Source organism: Carcharhinus amblyrhynchos, chromosome 15 (genome assembly GCF_965287045.1).
Source record: "Carcharhinus amblyrhynchos chromosome 15, sCarAmb.v2.hapA, whole genome shotgun sequence".
NCBI lineage: Eukaryota > Metazoa > Chordata > Chondrichthyes > Carcharhiniformes > Carcharhinidae > Carcharhinus > Carcharhinus amblyrhynchos.
This window is the reverse complement of record NC_137338.1, coordinates 19,346,140-19,364,489: the sequence shown is the minus strand read 5'-3', so window position 1 is coordinate 19,364,489 and position 18,350 is coordinate 19,346,140. Positions and strand designations below refer to the sequence as shown.

At 43.3% G+C, this 18,350-nt stretch overlaps 1 protein-coding gene across 2 annotated transcripts in view; it reads left to right on the top strand.

The window, feature by feature from the left end:
* Positions 1–18,350, top strand: part of LOC145353116 (NXPE family member 3-like) — a 73,329-nt gene that overhangs the window by 13,025 nt on the left and 41,954 nt on the right. For both annotated transcript variants that reach the window (XM_080203489.1, XM_080203491.1), the window contains exon 2: positions 4,343–4,434. The gene's annotated coding sequence lies outside the window, so the exon portion shown is untranslated. The remainder of the gene's footprint in view (positions 1–4,342; positions 4,435–18,350) is intronic.

The following is an 18,350-nucleotide window of genomic DNA, read 5'->3' as shown; positions in this document are numbered from 1 at the left end:
CTTGGCAGCCCTTATCCCTCAGGTACTGGGATGTTGTTTCTTAAATTTATGCAGTAGGGTTAAAGCAGTGTAATCCAGGTCAGTCTCCCCAGAACATCAGATATTTTGGACTTGCTCCTGTGTGAAGATGATGCAAATTATGTTGTCTTAGTAACTCCATTCTGGCCTCCTGACTATAAAATAATTTGCTCATTGTGCACGTTGTAGCAACGACCTCAAAAGATCCTTGGTGTTGTCCAATCATTGCTCTGCCAGCTGTTTTCTAACTGTCCTGTAAGATTGTCCATTTACTGCATAGAGCCGTGATCTGAGCGGTGAGGAACCTGGAGATTCTATTACTGTTTATATTTCTTGACCTTTGCAGTTTCAAGATTGCTGAATTCCATTTGAAAGCTGCAATGCTGTCTTGTTGTCCATTGGTAAGCAATCAGAGTCAGACCTGGGGTAAAACAGCACCTATGCTGGATTCAGAAGCAGCACGGTCACTTCATCTTGGATGCGGGAGGGTTTGAAAGCCTGCAGCTCACACCACTGATCTCCAGGCTTTCGAACTGAAGCTGTGACCAGCTCATTATCATAGCTTCAGACTCCAGCTCTGGGCCACCAGCACCACAATTCTAATTGTGCTCTGGCGAAGGGTCAGCCTGACTCGAAACTCCACCTCTATCCTCTCTCCACCGATGCTTCCAGAGCTGCTGAGATTTTCCAGCATTCTCTGTTTCTATTCCACAATTCTAATTTGTGTTTTCAAATCCCTCCATGGCCCCCGTCGCTGTAACCTCCAGTTCCCCAATGCTCCAATATGTCTGTGCTACTCCAGTTCTGCCCTTGTCTGAGTCACATTCATTGCTTCATATTGGTGGCCTGGAGTTTAGACTCCCAAGGCCCAAAGCTCTGGAATTCCCTCACTAAATCTCTCCACTGTCTCCATCCCATCTTCCAAGTTGCTTGTTAAAACTGGCTTCCAACCAATCATTCGTGTTCATTTCACTTTTGGTGTAGTGTCAAATTGAGTCTGATTACCCTCTCATTAAACACGGTGGATAGCTTCCAACATTAAAGAAACTACTCCATGTTGTGCTCTCTGACAGTCTGTGATGTGGAGTGAGCTGAAATTCTCCATGCCAGAGGGACCTTGAGCGCTGAGTGCCCTGTTTCTGTGTTTGTTCCCCAACAAGACGTTTTCTCTTGCTGGGATGCGGGCATAGATGCAGAGAGGTTTCCCTTTGTGGGAGGGTCAGGACCAGAGGGGCTTAATCGCAGAATAAGGGGGTCAACCATTGAGGACAGAGATGAGGAAGAACCTCTTCTCTTGGAGGGTCGTGAATCTGGAATTCTTTACCGCAAAGGGCTGTAGAGGCTGAGTCATTAAGTATGTCCAAGGCTGAGATAGACAGATTTTTAATCAGTACGGGAATCAAGGGTTATGGGGATAAGGTGGGAAAGTGGAGTTGTGGTTTATCATATGAGGTCAGTCATGATCTCGTTGAATGGCGGAGCAGACTCGATGGGCTGAATGGCCTATTTCTGATCCTGTGTTTTATGGTCACATAGGTATCTCTGAAGAGTCTAGCATTTATTGTCCAGTCTTAATTACCCTTGAGAGTGTGGTGGTGAGTGACTTTGTGTATTTCAGGGGGGTGGTTAAGAGTCACAAGTATTGCTGTGGGTCTGGAGTCACATTTGTGCCAGAGCGGGTAAGCCTAGTGAACTTGAATCCCTAAAGAACAGGTGGTGAACGAGGGGAGGTTCTGACAGCGCAGTTACTAATCTAGTAATGAAAGTACAATTCCAGTGTACCCTGTCTCTGATATTGTTAGATACAAAGCCACATGGCTGCATAATATCAGATTGTAAAGTCTCAACTTCCCTTCTGTGTATCCCCACAACAATCGACCATTCACATCATTCCCACAGTCATCAAACTATTCTGAGTTTTTTCTGGCAAGGAATTGGCATTGAGACTTGCGAGCATAACACAGCCTCAGTACTATACCCAGTGTTATACAGAAAGAGACCCGTCCCCATCAGTTCTACAGTACTGATGGGGATGGGCCTCTCCCTATATAATACTGTACCCCAGTGTTACACAGAGACAGACCCATCCCCACCAGTACTGTACCTGTGTTACACAGACTCGTCCCCACTAGTATTTTACCCCAGTGTTATACAGTGACAGACCTGTCCCCACCAGTACTGTACCCCAGTGTTACACAGTGACAGACTTATCCCCACAGTACTGTACCCCAGTGTTATACATTGACAAACCTGCCCCCACCTGCATTGTATCCCAGTGTTATACACTGACAGAACTATCACCACCACTACTGTATCCCAATGTTATAGTGACAGACCCATCCCCACCAGTACTGTGCCCCAGTGTTATACAGTTACAGGCCCGGCCCCACTAATATAGTATCACAGTGTTATACAGTGACAGACCTGTCCCCACCAGTACTGTACCCAGTGTTATACAGTGACAGACCTGTCCCCACCAGTACTGTACCCAGTGTTATACAGTGACAGACCTGTCCCCACCAGTACTGTACCCCAGTGTTATACAGTGACAGACCAGTCCCCACAGTACTGTGCCCCAGTGTTATACAGTGACAGACCCATCCCCACCAGTACTGTACCCCAGTGTTATACAGTGACAGACCAGTCCCCACAGTACTGTGCCCCAGTGTTATACAGTTACAGGCCCGGCCCCACTAATACAGTATCACAGTGTTATACAGTGACAGACCTGTCCCCACCAGTACTGTACCCAGTGTTATACAGTGACAGACCCATCCCCACCAGTACTGTACCCACTGTTATACAGTGACAGACCCGTCCCCACCAGTACTGTACCCCACTGTTATACAGTGACAGACCAGTCCCCACAGTACTGTACACCAGTGTTGTACAGTGACAGACCAGTCCCCACCAGTACTGTACCCCCTTGTTATACGGTGACAGACCAGTCCCGACAGTACTGTACCCCACTGTTATACAGTGACAGACCAGTCCCCACAGTACTGTACCCAGTGTAATACAGTGACAGACCAGTCCCCACCAGTACTGTACCCCCTTGTTATACGGTGACAGACCAGTCCCGACAGTACTGTACCCCCTTGTTATACAGTGACAGACCAGTCCCGACAGTACTGTACCCCCTTGTTATACAGTGACAGACCAGTCCCCACAGTACTGTACCCTCTTGTTATACAGTGACAGACCCATCCCCATCAGTACCGTGCCACGTGTTTTACATTGACACACCTGTCCCCTCAGTACTGTACTCCAGTGTTATACAGTAACAGACCCATCTCCTCTAGTACTGTACCCCAGTGTTATACAGTAACAGACCCGTCCCCAGCAGTACTGTACCCCAGTGTTTTACAGTGATAGACCCATCCCCATCAGTAGTCTGCCCGTGTTATGTAGACAGACCTGCCCTCACCAGTACTGTACCCCAGTGTTATACAGTGACAGATCCACAGTATAACACTGAGTATGTTTGCTGGCCACGCTATTGGGGAGCCTGCTGTGCAGTGGAACCGGAAGATTCTCCCAGTGGGAAAGGCCAGAAAGTTCAGCCTATTGGCTTTGGTCTGTTAATATTTTGTTGGAGGAATGTTGTTGCCATCCAGTATGGGCTAGTGGGCCACTTAGATCAGCAAGTGTTTGTGTACACAGTTTGGTTAATCCGTTTCAGAAGTTATTAGACGATTACCTGTCTTTGATGTGGTTTCTGAACAGATGTTTTTAACAACTGAATGACTACATGAGGAGATTTAGGTTTATTTCTTTCCGGTCTGGGGCTTTTGCAGTATGAATGGTTATGTGTTTGAAGGACAGCTATTACAAAGTTAGAGATTTAGTTTTTGTCCATTTCAAAGACTTCCCGTTGCTATGAGGCTCCTGAGGTCTGTCCATAATGGACACTGAGTGAGTGGATATGAAGGAATCAAGGGGATCTTGAGGGGACATTGAGGATGTTTGGAGGATGAGCGGGTCATAAGAATGATGTGGAAAACTGGACTGGTGTTCCTGAGAACTAAGGTGGGCCTTCTAATCAGTCCATTCCACACCTGAATTCTTCCAGGCCTGAACTCATTGGTAGTTGCAAAACCAACCTTTATCCCATGTACACCTTCCCTGAGATAAAAATACAGCGGGAATCGGATGAAGATTTCTGAAATCAGAATGAGATAAACTCACATCTTACAAGCCTAGAAAGTCCAGCCCAATAGCTTCACTTGGTAATGCTTCTGCTAGCAATATTGGAGGATGTCCTGTCAAGTTAAATACTGCTACAAGCCACATTTTTCTTAAGGTATTTATCTTTTGATTTCAGCTGGGCTACTGCAATCTAATATTCGGGACAGATAACTGAGTACTTAGAGCAAAAGCATCTAATCAAGGGAAGCCAACATGGATCTGTAATGGGTAAGTCACGTATAATGATCCTAGTTAATTTTTTTGAGAGTGGCTAACATAGATAAGAAGTATGCTGAGATGTTTTAGCGAACACAGCATTCACAGTAACTTAATTGCAAGTTAAATATCAGCCGACTTGTGACATCAGTAAATAAACATTAAAAACTTTAGTACCTTTAAGGTAACAAAACCTTCTAAGGTGCTTTTCAAGAAGTGTTATAAGGCAACATTTGTCACCTTTCTGCATAAAAGATATGAGGGCAAATAAAAGGTGGGCAAGTAAGTAAATTTTAAGCAATGCCTTTAAAAAGTCTCTCAACACCAGGTTAAAGTTCAACAGGTTTATTTGGTATCACGAGCTTTTAGAGCGCTGTTCCTTCATCAAGTGAGCGGAGAGTTGGGTTCACAAACATGACATATACAGACAGAGACTCAATTGCAAGATAATAATTGGAATACGTGTCTTTACAGGTAATCAAGTCTCCAGGTACAGAAAATGAGAGAGGGATAACCACAGGTTAAAAGGGTGTGAATTTTCTCATGCCAGGACAGTTAGTAGGATTTTGCAAGCCCAGGCCAAATGGTGGGAGTTATATGAGTGTGACATGAACCCAAGATCCCGGTTGAGGCCGTCCTCGCGCGTGCAGAACTTGGCTATCAGTTTCTGCTTAGCGATCCTGCATTGTGTGTCTTGAAGGCTGCCTTGGAGAGCACTTACCCGAAGATCCGAGGCTGAATGCCCTTGTCTGATGAAGTGTTCCCCGCCAGGAAGACGATGTTATAGTTTATCCATTACAGGGAAGTACTGGACGACGAAGAGTACTCTGTCAGTCATGTCACATGTTTGTCTTCTGAAGAGATTGATGCGGCTTTCTGCTGTGGCACGTCGGAACTGTCGATTGATGAGCCGAGCACCATATCCGCTTCTTATGAGGGTGTCTTTCAGCATCTGTAGATGTCTGTTGCCTCTTCCTTGTTAGAGTAAAATCAAAATTAAAGGATACAAGATGGTTACCTGGCACAAAACGGACTCTGGGAAAAGACATTATACTGACTTGGGCACAGAGATTGCACAACAAAGAGTTAAAGCCTGTTAGTGTCTGCAATACTGCAGGAAATAGATCTGACCTTGAGGTACTTTAGCTTGAGATAAAGCAGAGCCAAAACAATGAGTTTCGGTAATGAGATCAGTCATTGATGAGGGGAATAAATGCATAAATGTATCTACTCTATGTATAACAATGTGTTAACTATCAATGTCCGTACTTGTCTATTATTTGTAAAAGTATAAAAGATGCTCAACTGCCATTGTATAGTTAAGAAGGTGACTGTGGCACTGCAGAGTGCCCAGCATTTCTCCCAAAGCTTTGTTCAATAAACTGTACGTTGAATCTTTAAGTCTAACTCCAAGTGGTGATTTTCCCACAACAAATTGGCGTAATCGGGCAGGATCTCACCTGGTGTGTTGGTCGGCTGGTCCCGATCGGTGAACTGGAGTAGAGATTATTGAATCTGTGGGAGTCAGACCGAGCCAACAGTGCAGTTAAAAATGGGTGAAAATTAGAGGAATTTATGGTACTGTTGGATAGATACAGCAATTGATTGTTACTTGTGCTGATCAACTAAGGACAACGAAGTGGTTGTCTCAAATGCGCAGTCTTAGACCGGTTGTTAAGAGGGGCAAACCCCACGTGAAGGTCAGGACCCTGAAGTGGGTGTAGAGGCACCAAGGCACTTAGGATCGTGAAGCACAAGTGATAGAGGCCATTTAACATCAGACTCTGTAGTGGCAAACAAAAAAGCCATCCCCTACGGACAAGCCCTCTGTACCCACAGGATCTGCTCAGATGAGGAGGATCGCAACAGACACCTCCAGACACTGAAAGATGCCCTCATAAGAACAGGATATGGTGCTCGACTCATTGGTCGACAGCTTCGACGCACCACAGCGAAAAACCGCACTGACCTCCTCAGATGACAAACACAGGACACGGTGGACAGATTACCCTTCGTTGTCCAGCACTTCCCCAGAGTGGAGAAGCTACGACATCTTCTCCAGAGCCTTCAACATGTCATTGATGAAGATGAATATCTCGCCAGGGCCATCCCCACACCCTCACTTCTTGCCTTCATACAACTGCACAACCTCAAACAGACCATTGTTCGCAGCAAACTATCCACATTCAGGAGAACAGTGACCACACAACCATGCCACAGCAACCTCTGCAAGACATGCCGGATCATCAACATGGATGACATCATCTCATGTGAGAACACCATCCACCAGGTAAATAGCACATACTCTTGCAACTTGGCCAACGTTGTCTATCTAATACGCTGCAGGAAAGGATGTCCCGAAGCATGGTACATTGGGGAGACCATGCAGATGCTACGACAACGGATGAATGAACATCGCTCGACAATCACCAGGCAAGACCGTTACCTTCGTGTTGGAGAACATTTCAGCGGTCACAAGCATTCGGCCTCTGATCTTCGGGTAAGCGTTCTCCAAGGTGGCCTTCACGACACACGACAGCGCAGAGTCGCTGAGCAGAGACTGATAGCCAAGTTCCGCACACATGAGGACAGCCTCAACCGGGATCTTGGGTTCATGTCGCACTATCTATAACCCCCGTGACTTGCCTGAAGTTGCAACATCTCACTTACTTTCCTGTCTGGAGACAATACACATCTCTTTAACCTATGCTAATGCTATCTCCACTCATATTGTCTGCATCTTTAAGACTTGAATAGCAGATTAGCTGTAAAGACTCACATTCTAATAAGTATTCTGTAAACTGTGTGTGCCTTTATATGCCCTTCTCTGATCAGAAATTTCCTCTCATCTGACGAAGGAACAGCGCTCTGAAAGCTTGTGGGTTTACTATCAAATAAACTTGTTGGACTTTAACGTGGTGTTGTGAGACTTCTTACTTGGCAAGCAAACGCAGCGTTTGCCATCTGTTTGCATAAAAGTTTGTGTAGTTTGCGTACTTGTCTGTCATATTGTAAAGTGATGCGATAAGGAGCTGATCACACTCACCTAGAGCTGGAAACACATTGCCGAGGAGGCAATCGTGGCCGTGAGTATAAATAGAAACCCTAACCCTAATGTTTGTTGCGGGCAGTAGATATGGTGCTTTGCACTTTGGTTTAACTTCGGGGGGGCAGGGGTAGTGTTAAAACTGTTTAAATAAGAACACATTGCTAAGGAAGTAATGGTGACCAGGGTAGTGAGTATAAGTAGAAACTCTAATGGTGGAGAAAACATGTTTGCAAAGGAAGTAATCATGGCTGGGGGTATAGAAGTCTGCAGGAGGGCAGAGGGAGATACTAAATGGGGACCTGCAGGTTTTCTTATTGATAAATATATGACAGACACACACTGATTAAGAAGATGCAAAGGAATGGTTGGGATGTTTCTCAGACCTTAGAACAACAGAGAAAGTGGGTAGATAGAGAAAAGAGAGACAAAACAAAAAAGGCAGGGATGTTATTAGTATATCAATTAGCTGGATTAATTGAACAAGTAGTCGCTTCCACTAAAAAGTGGAATGATGATAAGGATAAAATTAAGAAACTAGAATCTAAGGTTGAGTTAATAATTTGGGTAGGTTTTGTATTTCAGTGTGTTTGTGTGGTCTGGTTGCTTTTCGAATGTAGGTGGTTGTTGTTGCATTAGATTGAGAGCAGGAGTTGTTAAAGCCTGTTTATTCTTGCGAAATGTTTGTTGCAGGCAGTGGATGTGGTGCTTTGCACTTTGGTTTAACTTCGGGAGGGGGCTGGGGAAGTGTTAAAACTGTTAAAATTTAAGTACATGATTTCTAGAATTTACTTCTGTTTTTGAGTTTAATTATAGTTTGGAAGAAAGAAGAATGATAGCAACTGTCTTAATCAATTTTCTGTATTGTCTTTAAATGTTTTATTTTCATCCCAGTTTAAAATGTTAAGTTTGAATGAAAGAGGGAGTGCTGTGGAATGAATGTTGGAAACTTCCATGTGTATCTGTGTGTGTTCAATAAAGTGGTTACGTGGATGTTTCGTTGTTGTTTGCTTTGATGTTTTAATGTTCTTCCCCTAGTTGTGATTTTACAACAGTGGGTTTGATACAGAGTTTAAATAAAAATTGGAAAGTAAATTGAAATTTCAAAATCAAAGTACATAAATTGAAGTTTGAAATAACTAATTTGAATTTTGAATAATCCTGGGTTCAAATTTTGTTAAGAAAGTATTTAAACCTTGGAGGGAACCAAGTGCTCATTCCTTTGTTTGAAGTAGAAACTATGAGAGACTAAGTTGAGAAGTTAAGAGAAGAAAGTAAGTAATTTTGTGGAAAAGTAGAAAAGCAGGAACAAAAGAATGAGGTAAATATTTTGTCTATGAATCAGTTTAAACTATATCAAGTTAGTGAAATGAATCGTAGTTCTGATTACTCCAAGTTCCAGCAGGAGATTAATCAATTAAAATCTCAGTTGCCAATGCAGATAATGATGTTGTCTGTGTTTGGGACAGTTGAATCTGAGGGAGATGGTGATTATATATTGGGTTGAGGATTGTATCTGGAAAAGAATGTCCGTTGTGCACTTGGCATTGACTGGAGACCCCACCTCCTTTTCCGGAGGCACCTGATCCCACAGTAAGTTTAGAATTTGCCCCTACTCTGATGAAATCTATGACCATTAGATTACCTTTTTAAGACAGCATTTTGTCAAGTATTTTTAATCTGCATTTGTTGCCAAACATTGCTAAACTTTGTAACACCATGAATTGTTGGAACTTGTTTTGTCATCAACTGGCCATCCGTCATTTTACTAGTTCTAAATAACGTTTGGACCAATATGAAATTCAGGGATTGTATTATGTTGTTTTGTTAACATGCGATAAATTACATTGATGATAGTTCTGATTAGCCCATCCAAAGGAAAACCTGACAGCAGTACTAACTTCTGGAGACCAACACCAATGCAAATTGCCCAGTTAGAATGCAGTATTAGGTCCACAGAGTATAGTGATTTACGAATGTCTGATAGTTTAGTACTCTGTAACTGGTTAAAATTATGCACAGCCATTGGAATTTCATGTGCCATCTATTGCTCAAGGTGTGCCAAATATAAAAACACTGCAAAGCTTAAAGTCTAGCCAGTTAAAATCAAACCAAAACTTTTCTAATCAATTAACCGGTATGTATTGTACCTACTTTGATTTTGATTTGGCGCCTGTTATTTTTCTAAAATGCAGGGGTTTTAATCTGGAACTCAGTTTAAATGTAGAAACAACTTAAATGAAAAGGGTTTGGATATCATGGTTACGATGTATAAAATGGTATGACACAACTGCCGCTTGATTATTTTTATTATACAGTATAACACTGCCATATAGACCCGAGAATAAAATCAAATCCTGAAAAGCCTTAACTAATATTTTATAATATATTTACATATTATATATTGTGTATTGATAAAAACATAATTCTGTAGGAGCTTTCTGTTTTTCTCCATGAAAAGGCTATTTATTCCAAGCATTTAACCATTCTTTGCCATAGTTTGCAATAACTTGCACAATGCTGCTAAATGTTGCTGCTAATCATTTGAATGCACTTCTTTGTAGGTAGGGTAGTGGCATTTTGTGAAGTACTGTAATGCGGCGCTTGCATGCAAACAAATGATCAAATTAGATATAATGTAAGAGTACACCATATAAAGACTGGAGTTGTATGGCATGTGATTTTAATGAGGAAAGCGATGTCTTTTGATAGGATTACATTCAATGAATGGATGTCCAGCTGCAGCCAAAAAGCCAGTGCAAAGTGTTATTTGATTCACATTAAGACAACAATTACTGGGGCAATAATCTGAATCCAGTCCCTGGATCTGAGTTGTCACTGGATTGAACTGATGACTACAAGCAAGACTAACTGATTCATTCAGGTTGGCAGTACAGCCTTTAGAAAATTGTTAATACAGCGTGATAAGATTGATACTTGCCTGTTGCGAACATGTCTAAGATCGCATATATAGTTGCATTACTGTATGTTGTCGCGATTGTTAGATTGACAGGGCTAGAGGATAACTTATTCTACAAGGCCCCAAGAGGAGGAATAGCTGGCTCAAATGGTTATTGGAGGGATCCTGGGGATCCTATTTAATACGTGGACTGATTATTCTTGTTGCAATAGTAATTGTCTGTTGCCTAATTGTTGGATGTCTTAATGTCTGCTGTAAAGTCATAATGACTCGGATTGTGCCAGGGGCCAGTGTGGTCACTGAAGAAGAACACCTGATGGGAACTCCCGAAGACACCGATGACGACGATGAAGGAAAGGATGAGAAAGTGGACGTCTACCTGTGAATCCGTGACCTTTGGTTACAGGTCAGGCATATCAATTGCCGGACCCATGATGCTGCTATTATTGGTCCATTGGATTATTAGATCATAATCCTGACTAAAAGGTTGGAGTAAAATCAAAATTAAAGGATACAAGATGGTTTCCTGACACAAAATAGACTCAGGGAAAAGACATTCAGATGTACTGACTTGGGCACAGACATTGCACAACAAAGAGTTAAAGCCTGTTATTGTCTGCATTACTGCAGGAAGTAGATCAGACTTTGAGGCACCTTAGCTAGAGATAAAGCAGAGTCAAAACAATGAGTTTTGGCAATGAGATCAGTCATTGATGGGGGGCATAAATGCATAAATGTATCTAGCCTATGTATAACAATGTGTTAACTGTCAATGTCTGTACTTGTCTATTATTTGTAGAACGATGTGCGAACTGTCAATGTCCGTACTTGTTTATTATTTGTAAAAGTATCAAAGATGCTCAACTGCCGTTGTATAGTTGAGAAAGTGACTGCAGCACTGCGGAGTGTCCAGCACTTCTAAAGCTTTGTTCAATAAACTGCCTGTTGAATCTTTAAGTCTGACTCCAAGTGGTGATTTTTCCACAAAACTCTTCATATGAATGAACTGCACCGACCTCCTCAGAAGACAAACATGGGACACGACTGACAGAGTGCCCCTCGTCGTCCAGTACTTCCCCGGAACGGATAAACCATGACATCGTCTTCGGAGCCTTCAACATGTCATCAGAGAAGACGAATGTCTCGCCAAGACCATCCCCACACCCCCACTACTTGCCTTCAGACAACTGTGCAACCTCAAAACAGACCGTTGTTCGCAGCAAGCTATCCAGTCTTTAGGAAAACAGTAACCATGACATCACACAACGCTGCCACAGCAACCTCTGCATGTCGTGTCGGATCATCGGATCCACCATCACATGTGAGAACACCATCCACCAATAACACAGTACATACTCATGCAACTCGGCCAACGTTGTCTACCTCATGCGCTGCAGGAAAGGATGTCCTGAGGTGTAGTACATCAACAAGATCATGCAGACGCTATGACAATGGATGAATGGACACTGCGTGACAATCACTAGGCAGGAGAGTTCCCTTCCTGTCACGGAACACTTCAGCAGTCATGGGCATTCAGCTTCTGATCTTCAGGTAATGTTCTCCAAGACAGCCTTCAAGACACATGTCAACACAGAATCACCAAGCAGAAATTGATAGCCAAGTTTTTCACACATGAGGATGGCCACATCTGGGATCTTGGGTTCATGACACACTTGTATAACTTCCACCATACTGCCTGAGCTTATAAAATCCTGCTAACTGTCCTGGCTTGAGACACTTCACACCCCTTTAACCTGCGATTATCCCTCTCTTCACTCACATTGTCTGTACCTGTAAAGACTCGCATTCTAACCATTATCTTGCAATTGAGTCTCTGTCTGTATATGCCGTGTTTGTGAACCCAACTCCCGACTCACCTGATGAAGGAGCAGTGTTCCAAAAGCTTGTGATAGCAAATAAACCTTTTTGACTTTAACCCGGTGTTGTGAGGCTTCTGACTGTATCCACCCCAGTCCAACACCAGCAATCTCCACATTAATGAAGGAAAGCAAGGTAGAGGGGTAGAGAGATTTCAGGAGGGAATTCCAGAGCTTAAAGTCTTAGCAGCTGAAGACAGGGCCATCAATGGTGGAACAATATAAAATGAAAGATGCTTAAGAGGTTATAATTAGAGGAGTGCAGACATTGCAGAGGATTCTGCTGCTGGAGGTGATGGGAAGTAGGAAGGGACAGAGCCAAGGATAACTGAAACCAAGGGTGCAAATGTAAAATTTCAGCTGTTGTTTAACTGGGAGCCCATTTAGGTCAGCCAGCACTGTGATGATGGGTGAACAGGACTTAGTGCAAGCTTGGACAAGGGTAGAAGAGTTTTGGATGATGGAATGTAGAACACCAGGGCTGTCCAGAAGAATGTTGGACATCCAAGTCTAGAAGTAACAAAATACATTGATGAGAGTTTCAGCAATAGATGTGCTGTAGTATTTGCAGAGTTAGGCGGTATTATGGAGGTAAAAATAGGTGGTCTTTGTGATAGTATAGGTATGTGACTGGAAAGTCATCTAAGATGCAGAGTTGCAAACAGTTTGGTTCAGCATTAGACAGTTGACAGGGAGAGAAGGATGGGGTTGGTGTCTTGGGGAAGGAGTTTGAACCTAGTTGATAAGTACAATAACTCATGCTCTTGAATCTTAATGCCGAGTCTGTTGGTGAAGTATCAGTGTGGCGAAGTTTCTCAAAGAGCAGGACAAACCAGCAACAATGCCTGAATTTTTGAAATTAAGTGCGGGTGCTGGAAGTTGCTGTTCAATTAACTCCAGCATTCCAATAAGTGTTGAAAGCGTCACTGTTATTCTTAATGTCAGATCTGGGATTTCGACAAAGAACAAGGAACAGTACAGCACAGGAGCAGGCCCTTCAGCCCTCCAAGCCTGCGCTGATCACGTTGTCCTATCAAGACCAAACGCTTATATTCCTTTATTTCCTGTCTGTTCATATGCCTATCAAGATAAGTCTTAAACGTCACTAATATTTCTGCCTCAACCACCTCATTCGGCAGTGCACTCCAGGTCCCTATCACCCTCTGTGCAAAAAAAACTTCCCCTGCACATCTCCACTGAACCTTTACCCCCTTATCTTGAACTTACGCCGCTTTATAATTGCCCCGGGAAAAAGCTTCCATATGTTCACCCAATTGATACCCCTCATAATTTTATAGACTTCTATCAGGTTGCCCCTCAGCTTCCGTCTTTCCAGGGAGAACAATCCCAGTTTATTTAATCTCTCCTCATAGCTAATACCCTCCATACCAGGCAACATCCTGGTAAACCTCTCCTGTATTCTCTCCAAAGTCTCCACGTCCTTCTGGTTAGTGTGGTGACCAGAATTGAACTCAGTATTCCAAATGTGGCCTAATCATAATCATAATCATAATTTATATAACTGTAACGTAAGTTGCCAACTTTTATGGTCAATGTCCTGTCCGATGAAGGCAAGCATGCCATATGCTGGAGTACTGCGTACAGTTTTGGTCTTCTTACTTGAGAAAGGATATACTGGCACTGGAGGGGGTGCAGAGGAGATTCACTGGGTTGATTTTGGAATTGAGAGAGGTTTGGCTTATGAGGAGAGACTGGGTAGACTGGGGCTATACTCAATGGAATTCAGAAGAATGAGGGAGATCTTATAGAAACAAATAAGATTATGAAGGGAGTGGAAGCAGGGACTTGTTTTCACTGGCGGATGAAACTAGAACAAGGGGGCACAGCCTTAAAATAAGGGGGAGCAGATTTAGGACTAAGTTGAGGCGGAACTTCTTCACACAAAGGGTTGTGAATCTGTGAAGCAGTTGAGGCTACATCATTGAATGTTTTTAAGGCAAGGATAGATAAATTTTGAACAGTAAAGGAATTAAGGGTTATGGTGAGCTGGCGGGTAAGCGGAGCTGAGTCCACAAAAAGATCAGCCATGATCTTATTGAATGGCAGAGCAGGCTCGAGGGGCCAGATGGCCTACTCCTGCTCCTAGTTTTTACGTTCTTATACTGTTTCTTCACCACCTTTTCCACTTGTGCTGCCACTTCTAAGGATCTGTGGATCTGCACTCCCAGATCTCTCTGTGCGTCTATGCTCCTGATGGTTCTGCCATTTATTTTGTTGCCCCCACCTGAATTGGATCTACCAAAGTGCAAAACCTCACATTTCTCTGGATTAAATTCCATCTGCCATTTCTCTGCCCAATTTTCCAGCCTTTCTATATCCTGCTGACAATCTTCATCACTACCCGCAAGTTAAGGAAGCATCTAGTAAGGTTCCGTATCATTGCTGACAAATGGGAGTACACAAGAAATAGGAAGCAACGTGAACAAAAATGCAAGTTGGAGCAGGAATGGACCATAAGGCCCATGGAGCTTGCTTCACCATTCAACATGATCAAGACTGAAGTTGCGCTTAAATCCACTTTCCTGATCGTTTTCATATCCCTTGATTCCGAGTGACCAAAAATCTGTCCATCCCAGTCTTAGAGATATTCAACGATGGAATATCCACAGCTCTCTGGGGCAGAGAATTCTAAACATTCACAACCCTTTGAGTGAAGTAATTTCTCTCATCTTATTTCTAAATGATCGCCCCTCTCTCTTATTCAGAATCTGTGCCCCATGATTTAAGATACCCTGACCAGCAGAAACAATCCCTCAGTGTCCACCCTACAGTTTATTTGTTTGTCACAAGTAGGTTTAGATTAACACTGCAATGAAGTTACTGTAAAATCCTCTGGTTGCCACACTTCTGGTGCCTGTTCGGGTACACTGAGGGAGAATTTAGCATAGCCAATCCACCTAACCAGCACATCTATCAGACTGCGGGAGGAAACTGGAGCACCTGGAGGAAACCCACACAGACATGGGCAGAACATGCAAACTCCACACAGACAGTGACCCAAGCTGGGAATCTAACTCGGGACCCTGGGCGCTGTGAGGCAGCAATGCTAACCACTGTGCCACCATGCTGTCCTATCAGAATTTTGCACAGTTCAGTGAGATCATCTCTCATTCTTTCAAACTCCAGAGAAAATAGACCCAATTTGCTCTTTCTTTTGCAAACTTTTATTTGTTTTTATTTTGTTTGCGCCTCTCTGACTTTGATGGGGAATTAGTTAGGCATTTTGTGTGGAAGCGGAAGGTAAGCATGCCTCTCAGGAATCTTTAGAGGATGCCAAGTCTTTCACTAATGACCTGGGAAAAGGAAAGCAGGCCATATCCTGAGAACTACAAGTTATGTGGCAGAGTAAACAATATAACTGTGAGCTGAAAGTTGCCAAGGAGCATTGGTGCAAGTGGGTAAAATGGTGCAGCTTTTATTCATTTAGTCATTGTTGGAACGGGGGCATCGTTGGCTAGGCTAGCATTTATTGCCCATCCCTGATTGCCCTTGAGAAGATAGTGCTGAGCTGCCTTCCCAAATCACTGCACTTCCTGTGGCTCTTTGGACAGGAAGTTCTGGGATATTGACCCAGCGATAGTGAAGGGAACACAGTTCAACATGAGGGAAAAGTAAGGGCATCCCCTTTGCATCTGAAGAGAGATAGATAAAAATGATTTTCTAAAAGCTGAGAAACTAGAATCTGTGAAGTAAGGGAGGGTCCCAGCACAGCAATCACTGCAAGTTACTGGACAGATGTAAAAATACACTAAAAGGCTATTAGAATGCTGGCATTTATTAAAAGGAGGCTAGGGAACAGAGTGGAACTTTTGTTAGTTGTATAAAGCTCTGGTTCCCATTTAGAGGATAAGAAAGTTCACTTGTCTTTTCCATTTTTAAATCATTTTTTTAGCAGTTCACAATACAAAACACACTAACATTTAGAAACTAATAATATAGCCTTTACAGTGAATATAAGTCCATTACTCATGTACCAGTTGCAATTGTATAACCGTATCTTAACATCCTGCGATAATAATTCATCAAATATGCTTGTTCATGTCATGGCCTTGACACTTCTTGTTAAATGTAGAAGGCGTATAATCTGATGTGTAGTTAATTCATATTCAGTGGATATTTTCTGAGTATTATATGCTCGGGAGAGACTGCTCCAACTGTGACCAAACTGTTACTTTGAAATAGAAAATGTCCTTTTGGGAACTTGTAGTATTATCTATGTTAGAAAAACAAAGAATGCCTGTACTACTAATTAGGTTCTGCTTGAGTTTTATTGCTTCAGGTCTATTTAGTTCTACACCACAAATAAAATTAGTAACATCACCTAGCCCACACATTTTGGAATTTAAATGTTGTTTAATCACCGTGGCATTCAAAGCAAAATCTATGATGGTTGTAGCATTCCAAAACAGATTTATAGTTTGCATCATACTTAAGAAAGCTTTTTTCTGATCTTTGTGCTCAACCTTCAAATGATTGTAAAAGTTAAAGTTTATTTATTAGTCACCTGTAAGGCTTACATTAACACTGCACTGAAGTTACTGTGAAATTCCCCTAGTTGCCGCACTCCGGTGCCTGTTCAGGTCAATACACGTAACCAGCACGTCTTTCAGAATGTGAGAGGAAATCGGAGCACCCCGAGGAAATCCACACAGACTCAGGGAGAATATGCGCACAGACAGTGACCCAAGCCGGGATTTGAACCCAGGTCCTTGGCTCTATGAGGCAGCAGTGCTAACCACTGTGCCAATATACCCTCCCCTACAAGTGCGTTGAGGATATGAAACATCTTTGTGTGGGGGGATGGGGTGCTGCTGGCTGGCTGGGGACATAGTTTGGAGGGTGGCAAATGGCCCTGTGATCCTGCCTGATCCATGACCAGTTAAAAGTTGAGAAGCTCAGTAAGGACTTTATTAACGAGGGGTATTTCATAGAATCCTTACAGTGCAGAAGGAGGCCATTCGGCCCATCAAGCCTGTACCAACCACAATCTCACTCAGGATCTATCTCCATAACTCTGTGTATTTACTTTACTAGTCCCCCTGACACTAATGGTCAATTTAGCATAGCCAGTCAACTTAACCTGCACATCTTTGGGCTGTGGGAGGAAACTGGAGCACCCAGAGAAAACCCACGCAGACACAGGGAAAATGTGCAAACCACACAGTCACCTGAGGCTAGAATTGAACCCAGGTCTCTGGTGCTGTGAGGCAACAGTGCTAACCACTCTGCCACAATGCCGCCTGTGATTCTCATGGGGCTGGGTAGGTTGTATCATTTGTTAGAGTGGTATCAGTTGAGTAGAGGCCAGCACAAGGTGGGGAGGTAGTCATGGCTGTCCCAGGTAATAATGTGATCCAGAAAAGGGTGAATGGCTCAGAGGGTGCCTCACCCATTGCACTGCAGATGGCAAAGAGATTGGAAAAAGTGGGCACTGGGGCAGTGCTGGATTATCATCATCTAGGCATTTTGAGGCATAAGATCAGAGAGAAAGGCTGCCTAGCACAACTTCAAGGTCATCTGAGCACAAGGAAAAGAGGAGTTGGTAATCAGGAAACAACTGTCAGAGTTTGGGCTCAGTGGCATTGAGGAGCAACATCCTGTGCACGAAGGGGGGAATGAACAATAGTGGGGAGCGATGAGGGGCAGGCAGGCTATTCCAACAGTATAACACTTTCTGCTAATGACAGAGCCACCTTGAGATGATCAATGCTGCACTCGACTGCAGGGAGATGGTCATAGAAGTCTTTGACCTCATTGTAGAGATCTTTGCATCTTTGGTTCATGCCTTGCCAGTAGCCTTCAAAGTCACAGTGGCCTTAAAATTCTTCCATTCTGACTCTTTCCAAGGATCACCTGCAGACCTTGTTGGCATTTTGTGAACAGCTACACACCTCTGCATCTCGCTGGTCACTGCTGTCATCTTTGTCAGTGCTGGGCAGCTTATTCAATTCATGACTGACGGGGTCTTGTAGGTACCAAGGACATTGGGCTTTGCCACCATCACCGAGTTCTTCAAGGTGCAGGGCATCGTGGCACCCAGCAACAGTCCAGCCAGATTCATCAA